Genomic DNA, 17,304 nt, shown 5'->3' on the forward strand with positions numbered 1-17,304 from the left:
TTTCATTAAGTCTTCAATCTCTGATATCCTTTTTCTGTTTGATCAATTTTGTTACTGAAACTTGTGTATGTTTCATGAAGTTCTTGAACTGTGTTTTTCAGCACCATCAAGTCATTTATGCATATGTCTTAATAAATTACTGTAACTATCATTATTATTTTAAATATACCAAGAAGATTTGTTTCTTTACTTTTTTTAAATAAAATTTTATTTTAGATTCAGGGGTACATATGCAGATTTGTTACCTAGGTACATTGCAGGATGCTGAGGTTTGGGGTATAAATACTCCTGTCACCAAAGTAGGTTAGTTTTTCAACACTTATCCATCTCCCTCCATTCTCCATCAAGTAGTTCCCAGTGTCTGTTGTCATCTTTATGTCCATATTTGGTTCCCACTTATAAGTGAGCCCAGTATTTGGCTCCCACTTATAAGTGAGAACATGTGATAATGCTTTTCTGTTTCTGCATTAATTCACTTAGGATAACGATCTCCAGCCGTATTTGTGTTGCTACAAAGAAGTTAATTTCCTTTATTTATGGCATCATAGTATTCCATGATGTGTGTGTGTATATATCATATTTTCTTTATCCAGTCCACTGTTGATGGGAACCTAGGTTGATTCCATGTCTTTGCTATTATTAATAGTGCTATGATGAACATTCAAGGGCATGAGACTTTTTGAGAGAATAACTTGTTTTCTTTTGAATATATCACTAGTAATGGGATTGCTGGATCCAATAGTAGTTCTGTTTTAAGTTATTCGAGAAATCTCCAGCTGCTTCCCACAGTGGCTAATTTACATTCCCACTGACAATGTATAAGTGTTCCATTTTCTCTACAGTCTCACCAATATCTGTTGGTTTTTCACTTTTCAATAACAGCTATTTCATCTGGTGTGAGATGGTATCTTACTGTGGTTTTGATTTGCATTTTCCTGATGACTACTGATGTGAAGAATTTTTTCATGTTTGTTGGCTGCTTGTATGTCTTCTTTTGACAAGTGTCTGTACGTGTCTTTTGCCCATTTTCTAATGTGGTAGTCTTTTTCTGTTTGCTTCATTTTTCTGTTTTTAAATTTTTTGCTTATTGAATTGGTTAAATTTCATATAGATTCTGGATATTAGGCCTATATTGGATGCATGTTTGTGAGTATTTTCTCTTATTCTCTAGGTTACTTAATTCCCATGACTCAAATATTTGCTTTTCTGATGTTATCACATGCATCCAGCAAGATTTCTTCATTACTTTTGTCTCTTTTTCCCTGAATGTGTATTTCTAAATAAACTGTCATAAATTTACAGATTCTTCTGCTTAATCAATTCTGCTATTTATGGTTTCTATTGAATTTTTGAAATTTTTATTTATTGTGTTTTCCAGGATTTCTGTTTGATTTTTAAATTTATTTTATCTGTTTATTAAATATTTTTTTGATCATTTATTGTTTTATTTATTTGAATTATCTATTCTTTCAAATTCTATGAGCTTCCTAAAACAGTTATTTTGGATTCTTTGCCTGGCACTTCTTACATCTCAATGTATTTAGGATTAGTGTCTCTGTCACCTTATTTTGCTCATTTGGTTATGTCATGTTTTCCTAATTGTTCTGGACTGTGGGGTTGTGCATTGATGACTGTTTATTTGAAGCAGCAGGCACTTATTTCAATATTTCCACACTAGCTTTATCTGAAAACTTCCCGTGACAGGTGTGGCACAAAGGCAGGCAGAAGTCCAGAGCAGACATGACTGACATGGTGCTTCCAGAAATCTGGGACCTACTGCAGCACATATGATGTTTGAGCAAACCATAAACTGGTGGTTATTACAGCTGGCATCGTACTGGACCTTATCTGAATTCCAGGGCTGCTGAGGCCTATCTGATTTTGAGAGCTGTCCAGAGCTCAGATTCTCATGTTAGTGTAAAGGTATTATATGCCAGAAATTGATTTTGCCATACAGTTCTGAATCCTGGGACTGTGTGGTTCTGCCTTGTGTTGGAGAATATCTAGTGATTCAGTTCTTAGGTAGCAACCTGGAATAATGGGGTTCTTCTCGGTGGTGAGTTTTAGTGTGGTGGGCCCAATGTTGGGGTCCAAGGCAAAGTATTATACTTACTTCACTCTTTTTCTCCAACTGCATGGTGTATCTGTTCATACCGTGCTGCCTGGGGTTTGGAGGCATGTGGTGTGGATAATGTAAACTGTCCTTTTTACCATCTTTAATATATATTTCCTTATAATTGTGCTAAGACCAGGTACTGTGGTCTTTTACCTGATTTTCTTAGCTCTTGTGAAGGTATTTTTGTTCATGGACAGTTGTTCAAATTGATGTTTCTGTGTAGAGACTATTGCTAGATTCTGCTATAGTCCTATTCCTCTTCGAGTCTTGACATTTGGTAAGACATATCTTCAGGAAGCTCTCAGAGACCTGGAAAAGAATGAACATTCTCATAATGTTTCATACTGCAATAATATTTTATGTATGTTCTATCAATATATTTTGCTTATGTTTCATGAGTTTTGTTTTAACGTTTATAAAGACTTTTCCTCTGCTTACATATATATAATTTGTTCTGTTTCTAAATTTCTAGCAGGTAAACTCAGATAATGATTTATGACATTTTTCTTTTCTTATATATGCATTTAATGATCTGAATTTTCCCCTAAGAAATTTTTAAACAGATTGCACAAATTTTTATTTGTGTTTCCATTTTTACTTAAATGAAATACTTTCTAATTTTCCTTTTAATGTTTTCTTTAGCCTCTCAGTTACTTAAAAGTGTATTTTCTAGCTTCTATATATTTAGACTTTATAAACTAAAAGTCTAAATTTTAAAAGTCTAGTTTAATTAGTCTAGATTTTTAGAACTCCATGAAACAAAACACTTTGATTTTGTTGATTTAATTATATTTGAAGCAGAAAAGATTTTTTGCATGTTTTGCATTATTAAGAATTATTTTATGACAAAGGATGTGATATATCTTGTCAAATATTTTATGTTCACTTTGTACAAATGTGCATTCTGCTATTTTGGAATGGATTGCTCTATAAAGGTCAATTAGGCCAAGTAGGTCAAATCTTATGTATCATTACAAGTTTTCTAAGTAGTTATTCTAACCACTATTGGGGGAGATGTATCGAAATCTTAGATACAAGTCAGTAAATCCAGCCCACGTTCAGGGTAGGTAATTACAAAAATGAATAAATACAGGTGGTAGCAATGATTGGAAGTCATCTTAGTGGCTGCCAACATTAGTCTTTAATTTGAACCCAACATCAAAAACTGTCCTCAGGGAAGAAAATAGCCAGAATCATCAGCTCATCTCAGGGGTCTCTTTCTTCTTCAAAATTTGAATTCATCTCATCTTTGTGGCTTCTCTAAATTTATCATGTCTTCAAAATATTATTTTTAGTATGTCTATGTTTTCTAAATTGCACTGAGAGCAATAGTCTACCATTACTTGCTGCTTGCTAACTGGAAGTGAAATATTTTATTTTAATTAGTAGGTTCCTCATTTATCAAAGTTTGATTCAGTTCCTCTTCTCAACTCTTAGTTGATTTTTAGTCTATGTTCTTCAATTATATTTTTATTTTTCTATAAATGTATTCCAAAAACTATACTTATGATATTTTATAAACTTTATCAATGATATTTTCTAAAAGTGTTGAGGGAAATAGCACTTCACTCAATCTGCAAAAATAGTTTAAAATCCTCAGAGATTAAATATACAGTGAAATCAGGAATCCAAATGATGTGTAAACTCTAAAGTTGACCCTTTTTCTTAAAAACAGAATCCTATTAAATATATTAACAATGAACACTCTATTGTATCAGTTGTAGGTAGAGAATATCATTAAGGAAAGAGAATATGAAAGTGAATTGGATGAATGGGGAAATAATTTTTCCCTTATAAATCATGTATTCAGAACACAGCACACATAGTATCTCTTATATGCCATATATTCTTAATGAGAATATTCTAACCCTCCATGGAACAAAATGCTTTGATTTTGTATTACAGACTATTTAATGTAGCCTCTACCAACCTATTCCATTGTAAAAGTGTTCAGTTCCTCTGATGAACTTAATGTCATCATATCAATACTTACATTTTTTACATATCCCGTGCTAGTCCATATTCTAACACCTTTGGTGTTCCTTCACCTTGTTACTTCCTCCTTCTTATTTCTCATGGATAATTCTTACAGTGTATGTATTTGCTTAATATTTATTGCAACTTCCTTCTAATATGAATTCTTGAGTTAGAGAATCTAGAAAGTTAAAATATTTTCCTCTTTTGACTTTCATATAAGTCTAGTAGGCATGCAAATATTGAGTTTAGAAGAGAAGCAACCAGAGAGAGCAAAAGCAGCAAATTGTGAAACATGAATTTTTTATTTGTATAATATAAAGGCATTATCAGCTTCCTGATTCAGGCAGCTTCCTGATTAGAGTAGAAAAAAAAAATTGCTCTAGAGTGGATATCTGTAGTGATCATTACTCAGACACGCAGGTGCCTTTCTGTTAATGACAAGTGTAGTAAATTCATTGGCAACCCAGTTCTGTAATGTTTTAGAATATTTTTCTGGAAGCACAGACTACAGTCTATTTCATCAATAGTCTTAATGATTAAATTTCACTTAATTGTTCATTATAAATCTTTCTTTTTGAACAATCTAGAGAGGATTACATTCTTTGCATAAAAACCCTAATTGACATACTCGTGCTTTAAAATTTGGCTAAGGTGATATCTCATTCAATATTTTAACAAATTATTTGTTTACCTTTTATGAAATTCCTCCACAGAAGTACTTACATGATGTTTTAATACTGTATTACTTTCTAGCTTGCCCTCCTCCACAGAAGTACTTACATGATGTAATATGACTTCTTGAGTAATGTAATGCTGTATTACTTTCTAGCTTGTCCTTACCAAGCTAAAATGACATTGTGTCTTTTAAAATGTTTAACCCATTTGAGGACAAACGCTTTGAAAACACAGTCCATTTTAAATATATAACAGGAAAACAGTTTATAATAAACACATTGACTCTAACAATAGTACAAGGTCCTAGTACACATGCATTGTATTTAATGCTGCCTTTTTTTCCATCCATTACACTTAGTTTAGTGACTATTACTGTTTGACAAAACCAACTTTATCCCTTTTTCTCTTCATTTCTCAAATTTACTTTTTAAATATATATTCAAACTTATTGAAAAAATTTATTTGAAATAACCATTTTATAGAGTAATTTGTGTGCCTATATTTATGGTAAATTCTTTACTCAATATTTAAGTCATTATGTTGACAAAATCCACTAATATAAATTGTTCTATTATCAGATATTTTGATGAATTATTGGATTTAATCATCTTACAAACCCTATGTAAGCTATTTACAATATTTGTATTTCACTGTTGAGGAAATTGGAATTTCTAGAGCCTCTGTATATTTAAGTCAATACAATAAGAACTGAAGAGATAATTTTAAAATAAGAGTAATTTCAAAATCAGCAGTATCAATAAATGTCAAAACTTCTCATACCCACAGATATCTGGAATTTCTGGTGAGAGATCTTAAAGCCACCAAAGAGGAAGAGGAACTAAAATAGGTGGTTAATCACTAGTCCCTATCCCTTGTCTCACACAGCTATATTTTTATCTATTTTATATATTGGGTTTTGACAAAGAATCTATCTTTGACCAAACTTTTGTCAAGTTCCTCTGAATCATCTTATCAACTAGGCCTCAACACTTGGACTTCCTTGCCTATATTTGCATTGTTCAATTTTAGAAAAAATTCTGTGAAATTTGTTTAGTGAAAATTCTGCACCCTTAATACCTGATCTACATCCCCTCATCTTTGGTGTGTGATCATCCTGATCTGCCTTCAGCAAGACTGTAGTCAAGGGAGGTTCACTGGCATTCCTCTGTCCATACCCTTTGCCTTCTTATCCCTGATGTTTCCTGTTACTAATTTTCCATCCATCAACCCCAACACTCTCCTATGGCTATAAATCCTCACTTGTCCGTGCTGTATTTGAAGTGGATTCCAATTCTGTGCTGGTCTGCTGTTCTCTTTTCTTCTATTATAATAATTCCTGAATAAAATCTGTTTTTACCAGTTTACTGTCAAATTCCAGTTTTCTTTGACAATCTCCACTGAAGACATTCTAGGAGAAAAGCATCATATAGCTAAAACTTCTAATCTATTGATGTGTGTTACATATGCAATATTTCTTAACATGAAGTCTCCTAAAAATAATTAATTTTTATATATTAACTACTTGCAATGTTTGTAGCCTTTGATTATTGACTTTAGAGTTAATAATCTTGATTTCTTTAATAACATAATTATAAGTAATTGAGTTTCAAAAAGCCATGTGTTACCTTACATTCTTTCCATGTGGAAAATGTTTGTAAGATAGTTCTGTAGGGAATAGGGACCAACAACCAGGTATAAGAAGCATTCCACTTACAAATCAAGCTTTGCAGTTGGGGTTATTAACATAGTAGATAGCAGAGCTTTGAACATCTGCTTGTTAAATGGTAGACTTCATTGCTGTTTCCTTGGAAAATACCCTTTAAAATGAATGCTATTTGTATGGTTTTGCTGTTATGTGGTAAACATATTACCAAAAATTGTATAAGGCATTAGGAGCCATAACATGGTATTACTGAATTACTATATTCACTGTTTTGCTTTAATTTGAAGATGATTTGCTTACTGTTTTGTATTATATTTTGCTCTTAAAAAATCACATATACACAATTATGAACTACCTAAGTGGAGAAATAATAACTTACCCATAGGCCTTTTATTTAACATTATAATTGATTTGGTATAGTTTCATGTCAACCCAGAAAATCAGCATGAGACTGATAGCCTATTGCTGATTTCTTTGTAGTATGTGCAAATTCTCAGTGAAGAAAAATCTTTAAGAGAAAACCGGGGCAAGTGCAAATGCTCTAACTCTTGTCAGAATTTGTTCAGGGATCTCAATTGTGTAAGTTTATGAGTGTCATAATATGGTAAATTGGTCTAACATTTTAAGATGCTGAAGAGATTTTAAAATGGCTGCTACTCAAAAATAACAAGAAAAACACCCTACATGCACCACTGAAAAATTATTTGATTGTTAATTGCTCTCAACCAACCCACACCAAGCAAATGATTTTCCAGTGTTTGTCACATTGGAGATAGTCAATTGTTCTAAAATATTGCTGTTGCTAATTGCATCTCTGTCTACCTGAACACAGCTGAAGTCATTTCATGGTGTTCTAAACTGGTACAGAGACAAGGAAAAAATAATTCAGATTCTTCTGGATAGGATTATATTCATTTTGACTTTATGTTGCAAACACAAATTCAAGGGTAATATGGAGGACCTTTAATTTAAAGTTAAATTTGGAGTATAAACCAGGAGTTCAAAGTATCTTCGTATGGCCAGTAGTTACCCTACAGTGATGCCAGAATTGAGATTCTATTAGAGAAAAAGACAAAGGAGGATGTGGTGTTCAGACTAAATGTTGAGTAAGTCAATCAAAAAATATGCTACAGGAACATAGTAAGAATGGTAAATGTTAGTAAAGAGAGCCATGTCCTCTCGTTGCAGAACTCTATGCCTCAGATAAACTTACTCATCAGCACTTAGTCCAGGGTTGATTTTAATTTTTGGCTCAGTTCACTAGCTCAGTCTTTTCTAATCCCAATCCACATTTCTACTGGAATAATGTCACAATCTGTGGCAGTCAAATATCCATTCCTAAAAGGGGTCTTCAGTCTAGTTTGTAGAATTATGCTATTTTAAGTCAGTCATATGTGCTGGAGTTTGTGTTGATTGGAGTGAGAAGATACCTGTAATTAAGGATGTATATTATGCTTTCCACAATACAAATAACCCTGATAGTAATTTCTTTTTTTAAAAAAATCATTATACTTTAAGTACTGGGATACATGTACAGAACATGCAGGTCTGTTACGTAGGTATACACGTGCCATGGTAGTTTTCTGCATCCATTAACCCAACATCTATATTAGGTATTTTTCCTAATGCTATTCCTCTGGTAGCCCCCCAACCCCTAACATGACTCAGTGTGTGATGTTCCCCTCCCAGTGTCCAAGTGTTCTCATTGTTCAACTCCCACTTATGAGTGAGAACATGTGGCATTTGGTTTTCTGTTCTTTTTTAATTATATTTTAAGTTTTGGGATACCTGTGCAGAATGTGCAGGTTTGTTACCTAGGTATACACGAGGTATGGTGGTTTGCTGCACCCATCAACCCATCATGGTAATTTCTAAGTTGTCAGAGAACAAGTGAAATCTACTTTATCTCGCTGGGTACAGAACAAAAATGATTTGATAAAGATCCGTTAGAGTGGTTTTTGATGTTATTATTTCCAAAATATCATCATAAAACATTTTCTAGGACTCTCATAGATAAGCTCTTACTTATGTTTGGCAAGGTATATTACTATCAGTTTATTGTGCCTATATAAGAAAAAAGAATTTCTTGAGATGTTAACTATAGGTTTAATTGATACAAAATATTTTATTTTCATTAGAATCCTATCTAAAAATCTGTGTTTTTCAACAATAAATAATTTATGTACCCAAAAGACTATTATTAGTAATTAGTGGTATTGGAGAAATGTGACTATGCATCTTAAAATCTAGCCTAATATATAGAAGAATATTTCTATTTTATTTTATTAGTCTTATAATCATAAAAGAATCAATATCACTCTCATATTCAATATATGTCATTTCTTAGTTAATAAAATATAATTTTGCTAATCTTTATTGAGTAACTCCAACATAACAGATGTCATTTCAAGATAGATATTAAGATATATATATATCTTAACACATTTAATCCTCCTAACGGTTCTATAGATACTTCAAATTATTATACCCACTTTATAGATATAATTAAGGTAACACATCTAGAAAATAATGAATCTAGATTTAAATTCAGAGGGCCTAGCTTCAGATCTATCCTTTCAAATTGCTGTGTGCTACAGGGATGTGTTTCCTTTAAATTTAAATGTTTGCACATTTGTCAGTGCCACTGATGATAATACAGGAGTAAGTTCTCTAAATCTTGTTCAATTCCAGCATTTTATTGCAAGGCCTTTGAGAAAGAAATTGTGTTGCATCTTTTCTTCATGATGTGTAGTCAAGGATTTGATAGATAATTTCTCTTGTTAAATATTGTTTTCTTTAATTTGTAGCAGCCATATAAAAAACAACTTAGATAATATGGATAAAAGTATAAATATTTATTGATAAAAATGTATCATGAAAGAAACTTTTAGAAATATTTCTAGTTGTCTACTTTCTACTATTAACAAAAATTATAATATGACAATAACATTTTAGGATATTTGAATTTAATAATGATTAGAAGCAGATTTGTGTGTGTGTGTGTGTGTGTGTGTGTGTGTGTGTGTGTCTGTGTGTGGTGTGTGTGTTGGTAATGAGACAAATGCGGAATATGAGACAAATTATGTTTGATGTAACATAATTTATTTATAAATATGAAATGAGAGTAATAAAACTTCGTAGTAACAATGGGAAGCCAGAAGGGCAGTCATTAATGATGTTAACTAAGTCAATCACAGGGTAGTAGAAATAAGCAGAGCTATGGTTCATGGTAAGTGGGTGACTTACTTAAGTGGCTGACTCCATTTAATTAACTGCATAACATCTATTTTCTTATTCTTTCTCACTAACAGAAGCCCAATTATGTTTGAGGCTCAATTATACTCAGTTAGAAACATGGCACATAGACACAACAAAATTGAGGTTCGGTTAGATACGAGAAATACAGAATATTTAATCATTCCTGCCATTCTAAGCTTTAATTAGAATTAAAACAAAAGAGCATAAAATAGCATAATTTAATTGTGCATCTGTAAGGTACTGAAATACTGTGAAAGAACTTCTAATTTGCGTCTATAATCTCAGGAAAATAGCTTTTTTGTGGTAGGGAAAAAGGGGGAACAGATTTAAAATAGCTGGGGATATTTAATAAATCTTGAGTGACTGAATGTGAAGAAAACATATTGGTACAGGGATATAGTTCGCTTTGACTTGAAAAAACTCATAATGGCTTTGACTTGAAAAAAAAATACAGATGCCTTCAGATACTGGAATAAATAGCCAATTCTAAATCTGGGGCAGAAAGTATACAAGGTAATCTGGAATGATTTGCCTTATAAGAAATCAGGCTATCAAACACTACTGAGGATGTTTTAAAGGACTCAGTAGCTAGCTAGAGAGCCTTCTATTGTCCAAAGGAGGGATAGATGCACAACTTACAAATGGAATAGGCAGAGCACAGAAGAATTTGAGGGCAGTGAAGATAATGCTGTATGGCATTATGCTGATGGATACAAATCATTGCAACACCAAGAGTGAATGCTAATGTAAACTGTGAACTTGGGGTGACATGGATGTGTCAATATAGGTTAATTGATTGTAATGAATCGCCACTTGGTGGGGGCTGTAGATAATGGGAAAGGCTGGGCATGTGTGGGAGTAGGGGTGCATGGGAAATCTCTGTAACTTCCTCTCCATTTTGCTGTGGACCTAAAACTACTATTAAAAAAAAGCCAAAAAGATCATAACAACTTGTACATTGAAGGAAACCAGTTGCTAAAATACTAAATAAAAGCCAATATAAAAATGAAAAACCTCTTGGTTTTCAAGATAGAGTTTGGAAACTATGACCTGTGAGTCTAATCTGTCACACTTTCTGATTTTGTAAATAATACTTTATTGGAACACAGTACACCAACTTGTTTGCATTACTTTCTATGGTTGCATTCGGGTTATATCAGTAGAGTTGAGTAGCTGTGACAGAGGCTGTATGGCTTACAAAGCCTAAAATATGTACAATTGACCCTTTGCAAGTGGTAGGTTCAGAACATATTACTTCAAAATATAGCATCTTGGCATTTGAGAAGACAGCAGAGGCAAAAGATCACCTTTCCCTGCTATTCTCCTCTGAGGTAGGTCTTCAGACCATGTGAGAAGTGCCTACCCTATACCCAAATAAGAGGAACATCCTTATCTCTGAAGACCCAGGGACACAGAAGGATATGACCAAAAAAGCCCTGCTAAGTTCTTCAAGTTTTTATTATTAGATTATGCACCTTTTGTCCAATCATACATCTCTCCATCTGACTACTTCTTCATAAGACCCAGCATAGAAACACACAGGTTTCTCTGTTTCTTTGGGTCTTCATTTCCTTATAAAGACATCTGTCTCACATAAAACTTCTATTAAATACTTTCTATGCTTTTCAATTGTTAATCTCTCTTGTGTTATAAAGCTCTCAGCCCTGAACACGAGATGGGAAGAAAATAAGTTTCTTTTTTCCTACACGCACAAAAAAGTTTGCTGATCTGTTTTCTAAGTCATTAAGTCATTATTTTGAAAACTAAAAATAAAAATCAAGCATTTTTTCTATCTCTGCTTTATGACTAATACCTCAAATTAACCAAATGTTGGTAAGTAGATATTTTCTTTATGGATGTATTCTAACTTATGAATAAAAAATATAATAATAAAATTAGAATATAACCATTTTTCTACATCTGATGAAATAATGGATCTAATGATATAATTGATCACCAGGGCTAGCACCATAGAAAGAGTCACCCAGACATTATGTGCCTTCCGACAGCACTAAAAAATGGCTTACGATGTAGTCACAAAAAATATCAGTCCTAGATCTGACCGATACTCCAGATCCAACTACTATTTACAAGAAAAATATGTAACAGAAGTAACATATAAAACCATGCCAAGTTGATTTAATCAATAATTTCAGTCTGGGAAACTCTGAAGGAAAAAGACCCAGTTTTTATAACAATCAAGATGAAAAAAAGACAAAGAAAGAGAAACAAGGAATACTAAAGAATTTTTTCATTGTCAGGTGAAAACATGCAACTCTGCTATGTCAAAAAATAGGAAGTGAGTGTTCTCATTTTAAAGATACATGCTAAGATATATGTGGATGAAATAAAACATCTGGAATTTGCTTCCAAATGACTTACCAGAGGGGAAAGAAAAGGGGACCGCAGATAGAAAAATACTGGTACTTGTTGATGTGAGATAATTTCATCATAGTTCTTTATACTATATTCTTTATGTTTGAAATTTTCCATAATTAAATGTTTTTAAAAAAAGGAGATGGTGGGAAGAAATTAACTCAAACTGGAAAGCCTATTAAAAGGGGCTTATTGAAGAATTGTGGGTTAACATTTTGTTCTTGCATACTGTCTGTATAGAACACAGAATTTTGTTTTGGACCAAAGGTTGAATCAATAACAAATGGAAAACTGGCCAGCATGCCCATGAGAGAGTGAGAAAACTTATTTACAAATGTAACACAGCCAAGCTGTATTCAGTATCTGCTCCAAATAGCTGTCATTACCCTACCCATCTGTTTAATTTTTAAATCCATCATTGTTTACATCAGAATAAGGCAGAATTTCTATTCTAAAAGGTAGTTTTTAAGTGGTGATGAAATCACTTAGTGTGCATGACTTAGAGAACCTTATAGAAATGTAATCCTGGATCAGTTAATAACTGCATTTAACTGACACTAGCAGAGTGACAAAATAACATTTCCCTTAATAATAGTGACTTACTTTTCTTCTAATGAAACTCAGAGTTAAATAGTCTAAAGATAGTATAACTGCTTTACTATAATTACTAAAGTTCCAAACTCTTTCTTTCTGATCCAGCCATCGAGTGTACATTCTGTGTAGAAGAAAGAGGAATATTTACTGGTAGAAATGTTTACTGGCAGAAATGTTTTCTTGCTTATCAGCCTCATGTTTATGAAATTTTCTTCGGCTCCAAGGCAGTTGTCACTGTTTACATGACATTGGCTTCCCAGATCTACAAAGCAGCTGAAACGAATGTAGTTTATTAGCTGGGCAGAAAACCATCTCAACAAGATGAGATGTCACTCTGCCGTTCACTTACTGAAAAAGAGAGTGACAACTGGACTCTGAGCTCCAACACTCAAGGTTACACTAGATGTTTGCTATCGCCTTTGCTTTTGGCTGCTATCAGCACACAGTGTGTAAAATAACCACAGGAAACAGAACATTCTAAAAGAAAACTAAACTTAATTCTAAAAAGACAGGAGTATGACTTAGCACTAAGTCTGTTAGATGGGGTTGACTTCACCTTGTTTTTGGGACAAGTCATCCAAGAAATGTACAAAAAGAAAAAAAAGAAGAAAAGGAAACAACTGAGAGTGTGTTCAGTAGAATGCTGTATGTATCTAGTGGATCCACCCAGGATTAACTGATTGTCTAGGGGTGTGAACTTTTGAATGTCACTGCATGACCAGGCTGTTTAAAATTTTTGAAGGCGTAGAATTTAAGTTGCAGAAAACTAATTATCATGCGAGTGTTACCTATCCATAACAACACAGATGATTTTTCTTTTTGACAATGCAAGCAAAATTTATCAGGTAGACAATGTAAAAATATGTGGGTAAATTCTCATTTGAATTGACATCTGTCTCATTCCTTCATTAACTAATGCCTTAAACAAAAACCTTTAAAATGTTGCTATTTTATATTTTATGTTTGATTGACAGTTATAATTTTATCTTTCTGGAAATTAATCTTAAATTGTTTTACAGATCTCACTGAGAAGCTAAAATGGAGCTAACTTGATAGATCCATGCGCGGCTGTGAGGAAGGAAACCCTGAATCGCCCTTAATCCTTTTAAGCCTCTAAGACCACTTGTCCCTAGCCTTCTGCATTGCATTTCAATAGGAGAGGTAAAACCTAGCAGACTGGGTGCCACCCTTAATTGCACTCCTATAGATAGCAGGTATGATATGGAGGAATCTTTCCAGAAGGCACTGTTTTTGCTTAAACGTGATCAAACCCCCACCCAGGTCATGTACCCCTACACCTACTTCATGGATCAAGGCATTTTCATATGTAATTTCTGAGATTGTGAGCCTTTAAAAGGGGACAGGGTTTTCCAGCCACGGAGCTCAGCTATTGGGGCATTCAGGCCCACTGCAGGTCCCAGATGAATAAATCACCACTTCCTTCCAAGTTTGGTGTTTGAGTGGTTTGTTTGCAGTCTTTTCTACTTCATTATTTTGTTACCTGACTGGAAAGTGAGTTTCAGTAGGCAGTCAGCCAAAACAGTCTTTCAGGTGTTTTTCGTTGCCCTATGGAGCATCCCTGCAGAGGAAACCAGCCAGCTTGGGAGACACGAGTCCTGAGTGTGCTCCCAGGCAGGTATTGGCCCCAGTGGAATGCCTAGCCAGAACAACACAGTGTAGGTCCCTGCAGTGGATCCACCCAGTGGCTGAATACCGAGAAGGAACAGGTGCCATGAGTGTCCAGAAAACAGAAACATGGTAGGATCAATCCTGAGAAACTTGCAACCTCCTTTAGGTGGAAGCATTGCCTGATCACTCACATGTGCTGGATTTGTCACTCTTGAACTCATCTCTCTCTCTCTCTCTCTCTCTCTCTCTCTCTCTCTCTCTCTGTGTGTGTAACTAACCTTGAAAGTCTTGCTTTCGGTTTCAATTTGGATGGAGGGAGGAGTGTGATCGTGTGAGTGATTGGAGGGGTCCAGTTGGACTCAGCAGCCATGAAATGTGGGAGCGGCAGGTCCGTAGAGAGGGACCTAAGCTCTGGGTGAATTATGGGGCCAGCTGGGATTAGGAATAATCCACATAGGGATGGAAGGAGATGCCCGCACAATCTACATATTGTGAGGGGATTAACAAACTCTCTGATGCCAAAGTGTTCTCATCTGAAACACTTGCCAAAAGGGAGACAATCCTACTTACCTGAAGCAAAAGTGAAACAGAGAGTGTGTCATGTCATACAGGGCAGGGTAAACTGGGGGAAGTGTATGATTGTGTGTGATTGGAGGGGTCCAATTGGACTCACCAGCTGTGAAATGTGGAAGCAGCAGGTCCTTTAGAAAGCACCCTAAGCTTTGGGAGAATTGTGGGGCTGCCTGGGATTAGGGACAATCTGCATATGGCTGGAAGGAGATGCCCTCACAATCTAGGTAGTGTGAGGGGATTAATGAACTCTCCAATGCCAAGCAGTATCTGAAACACTCCCCCAAAGGGAGATAATCCTACTGGCCTGAAGCAAAAGTGAAACAGACTGTGTGTTGTATCATGCAGGGTGGGAGAAACTGAGGGTGGAGTAAAATTCTCTTTACTGCCTGTGAGTGCTGTTTTATTGTGCCAAAAACATGGGACACACTCATAGTAAGCCTACTTCTCTGGGGACTATGCTGAAAAATCTCAAGAAGGGATTTAGTGGGGATTGTGGAGTGACTCTGACACAAGGAAAGCTGAGGATTTTATATGAGGTAGACTGGCCAGCATTTGGGTGGATTGGCCCTCAGAAAGGAGCCTAGACAGGTCTCTTGTCTCTAAAGTATGACATAATGTTAAATGCAAGCCAGGATACCCTGATCAATTTCCATACATAGATTTGTGGCTGCAGCTAGTTCTAAACCCTCCACAGTGGTTAAGAGGACAGGTAGCAACTGTACTGATGACAAAGGGGAAGACAGCTATGAAGAAACCCTGCTCCACCTGCCAAGGGATGCAGACTCCCAAGGTCCTGGCAGATCCAGTGATGGAAGAGCTTTTGCTGATGATACCCTTCCCCTTGATCTGGAGGAAGGACTTCTCACCCCTGGGCCTGAAACCTCAGCACCTCCACCAGAATTGCACACCCCTAAACCACCCAGAGTAGACAAGAGAATGTGAAGGGACTCCTCTCATAGCTGCCTGCTTCCCAGGAAGAACTCCTCCTATAGCAGCTTGTGTGTGACCCAAGGCAGGTGTACAGAGGCCTTTAAGAGAGCAGAGATATATGGGAGTGGATGAGAGTGGCCACATGGTGGAAAGATGTGTTTTCATGTACCTACCATTCACCTCAGCTGATCTTATCAACTGGCAAAATAACACCCCATTTTATACTGAGAAGCCACAACCTCTCATTAACCTACTGCAAACTATTGTCCAAACTCATAATCGCACTTGGGCTGATTGCCACCGAATGCTTATGTATCTTTTTAACATGGATGAAAGGTGGAGAGTACTCCAAGCTGCTTCCAAATGGTTGGAGGAGCATGTTCCAGCATATTACCAGAACCCCCAAGAGTATGTCAGGGTCCAGTTACCAGGGACTGACCCCCAGGGGATCCAAACATCCTAGGGGGCATGCAAAGTCTAGTCTGGTACAGAGAGGCCTTACTCAAAATATTGAAGAAGGGAGCCCAGAGGGATACAAACATTAATAAAGTATCTGAGGTCATTCAAGGGAAAGAGGAAAGCCTGGCACAGTTCTATGAGAGGCTATGTGAAGCCTGTTGCATGTATACTCCTTTTGATCCTAAGAGCCCCCAACACCAACCTATGGTAAATATGGCATTAGTCAGTCAGTGAGCAGAAGACATTAGGTGAACGTTACAGAAGCAGGCAGGATTTCTGGGCGTGAATACTTCACAGTTATTGGAAATAGCTAGCCAGGTGTTTCTGAATAGAGATGCAGTAAGCCATAGGGAAAGTTGTGGAGAAAATGAGAGTCAAGCTCAACAGAGCTCCAACTTGATAGCTGACACTATTAGAGGAGTGACCCCAGAAGGATGGGAAAGGGGGGCTCCTGGAAGGCTACCCCATCTAATTGCCTGTGCCTGCAGCATGGCCAGTGTGCTTACTGTAAGGAAGTGGGACACTGGAAGGACAAGTGCCCCCAGTTGACAGGAAAACAGGGCGATCTTAGGCATGAGGCTTCAGATTAAAGTGAAGGAGCTCTGTTCAATTCAATGGAAGGACCATTGGACTGAAGGGGGCCAGGCTCAATTGCCCCCAAAGAGCCCATGGTCTGGATGACAGTCCTGTAATGCCCCTAACAAGAGAAATGGTTGATATTGTTGGAGCTACTGGGGTGTCAGAGGAACAGTCTTTTTACTTGCCCTGGACTTGTGAGGTTTGGGGGCATGAGGTGATTCACCAGTTCCTATACATGCCTGATTGTGCCTTGCCCTTGCTAGGATGGGCTCTGCTCAGTAAGCTATGGGTAACCATCACCTTCACCAAGAGTGGCACTTTATTGCTGACATTGCCTAAAACTGGAGTCATAATGGCCCTCAGTGTGCCTCGTGAAAAAGAGTGGAGGCTCTTCTTAGCTGAACGAGACTGGGAAATAAAATCTGCATTAGCAAAACGATGGCCTATGGTCTGGGCAGAGGATGGTCCTCTGGGA

The 17,304-nt window shown here is 36.0% G+C and overlaps 1 long non-coding RNA gene across 1 annotated transcript in view; it reads left to right on the forward strand.

Annotated features, from left to right (window-relative positions):
• Positions 1–14,087, forward strand: part of LOC118152055 (uncharacterized) — a 73,414-nt gene extending 59,327 nt beyond the window's left edge. The window contains exon 4 of the long non-coding RNA XR_004740404.3: positions 13,679–14,087. This is a non-coding gene — a long non-coding RNA (uncharacterized LOC118152055). The remainder of the gene's footprint in view (positions 1–13,678) is intronic.
• Positions 14,088–17,304: the final 3,217 nt, after the last annotated feature.

Source organism: Callithrix jacchus, chromosome 3 (assembly GCF_049354715.1).
Source record: "Callithrix jacchus isolate 240 chromosome 3, calJac240_pri, whole genome shotgun sequence".
NCBI lineage: Eukaryota > Metazoa > Chordata > Mammalia > Primates > Cebidae > Callithrix > Callithrix jacchus.